The sequence below is a fragment of the Austrofundulus limnaeus genome, unplaced genomic scaffold (genome assembly GCF_001266775.1).
Source record: "Austrofundulus limnaeus strain Quisiro unplaced genomic scaffold, Austrofundulus_limnaeus-1.0 Scaffold145, whole genome shotgun sequence".
Classification (NCBI taxonomy): domain Eukaryota; kingdom Metazoa; phylum Chordata; class Actinopteri; order Cyprinodontiformes; family Rivulidae; genus Austrofundulus; species Austrofundulus limnaeus.
Genome location: NW_013952547.1, coordinates 113,210 through 115,709, shown reverse-complemented (window position 1 = coordinate 115,709; position 2,500 = coordinate 113,210).

The following is a 2,500-nucleotide window of genomic DNA, read 5'->3' as shown; positions in this document are numbered from 1 at the left end:
ATCAATTTCGATACGGCCGAAAAACCACCTCATCCTAGGGCAAAACCATTTTGTAAAAATATGTATTTTTTTTTCGGAAATTGACGTGTTTCCATTGAGCAAATTTATTTTCAAAATTCTAATTTGCGCATATTCATGGTCAATGGAAATGCAGCTAATGTGGCTGATTTACGTGACTTAAACAAACAAAACTTTAACATGTTTTTGATAAATATAGAGTTTGGACCTTGGTTTGGACTAAGTTTTGAATTTTGGCCCCCTTGTATAACTGGGTTTGAGACCCTTGCTTTATTAGATTATAGTGACAGGTTCAGGGGTTCAGTGGGGTTTGGCTTAACCCAGATCTGAGGTCAACAGAACCATCAAGGATCTCACTGACTGATCCTTTCATTACCAACTAACTTGATACTGTCCTCTGAAATTACTACAGATTGTTTCACACACACACACACACACACACACACACACACACACACACACACACACACACACACACACACACACACACACACACACAGTAGTAACGTCTTACCTTCCAGGAGAAAATGCCTACTTTCTGCTTTTCCATTCCTCATCCCCGCTCTCATTCATTCCCTTATGGTAAGTTCTATTGATTTGCGCGTAAAATGCCTAAAAGCTCGAATTAGCACTTTCTTTTGTACCCGAACCTGCAGCCGAGCAATGCAGTTCCTCAAGAATGACTTTGAGAATAAGAGGCCTTTACAACACTGTCCGTATACCTGCGTCCAGCCCACACTCCAGCAGTGAAGTAAGAGCTCAACCAGCGGGCCGGCCCTCGTGATCCTGTCAAGATCCGTCAGTTGTCGGCAGAAAATGTCAAGCTCTGCCGGTGTCCTACTCATCCATCCTCTCGCTCTCTATTTCTCCACATCCCCCTCACTTTCAAAGCTCTATAAATGTCATTTCATCATGCACTTGTCTTTATTATGAGTGTGTTTTCACCTCTCTCCCCCCTTCTGTTGCCCTCTTTGGTGCTCTGACACTGCTCAGCTTTCCCTTTTTCTTTCATCTTCGTTCTATCAAATCAACCCCTCTCCTTCCTGCTTGGATCCTTCCCTCTGTTTTCTTTTCCCGTTAAGAAACCACACAATTGGATTTGCCAGATCTGCATCCTTTTTGTCTTTCCTTTCTGTTTTTTTTTTAAAGCAAACCTATTAGAGATTGAGGAGTGAGGGAGAGTTCAATGACCAAAACAGAATGAAGCCCAAAATACAGAGAAAAAGGCAGAATAAACAAAAAGAATAAAATATGTTAACGATCAAAGACATTCCTTGAAAGAACGCAGGTTACCTTTTGTGACAGATTGTACATGAAATTTGTTTTAAGGATGACTCTCAGCTACTACCGAATAAAATTTACCTCATTGTCCTAATTTTGAATCTGTTATAGCCATTTTTGTGTTGGCAAAGACAGATTTACTGTAGCAGCCAATTTGTCAGTCAGATGGGGTTGCACATCCAGTGATTACTTCCTGAACGTTTCATCAAAATCCAATCAGTAGTTCATGAGATATTTTGCTAACAGACAATGTTCATTGGAACTGTTAAAGACAACATTTTAAGCAACATTGTGGCCCAGCCTGATGCTCTGAAGATGTGTTAAAGATGACTCTTAGATACTACCACACTAAGCTTGATCACACTATTGGCAACTGGCTAAGACTAAGGTGTTTCAATACCAGGCTTTCTCAAATCAAATACGAGTACTTCAGTTTGGGTAATTGCTGAGTACCAATACAGAGTACTTAATAAGTTAGTTAGAAMTTAAACATTACAGTGTCTTTAAAAACACATTTCTTTTATTTAGAACAAAGTGATTCTCCTTCCTTACAGGCCTACGGCCCCTCTGACTGGATCAAATCAAAAACATAGCATGATACTGTATATACTGTAATAATGTATCGAATGTCATATCATTACAAGGTTTGATATTGGTATTGATTCCAAGTATTGAGCCATTTTGTATGACTGTGAGTACTTGTAAAAATTCTGGCATTGAACTTATCAATACCAGTATCAATCTTGGGACACCACTACTGACTAGCTCTGGTGGATATCTTAAATACACTTTATGAAATTTAATCTATTTCAGATGAACATCCAATTATACAGATGCTGTTTTCAGTACAGGATCTAATACCAGCACTTTTAAAAGTACTTGTGCAAAATGTCCCTGATACTCGGAACCAGTATCAATAGCAGTATTGATACTAGGATACTGGTGTCAATACTCCATTGAATGTTTATATTTCAAGTGAAAAGTTTGTCAGTTCATTGTTTAAGAAATGTAAACAAATGGAAAGAAAGCCTAATTTGTTTTTTTTTTAATTCATTTTAAAACATTGCAACATCATTCTGTATATTTGATTTGATCCTTGGTCATTCAACTAGATCTGTTACAAAAGGACAACTGATATTACCAACTTTTAAAAACTGTTACGGCCAGAGGTCTTTCTTCTATGTTTATACTAAAGCATGGA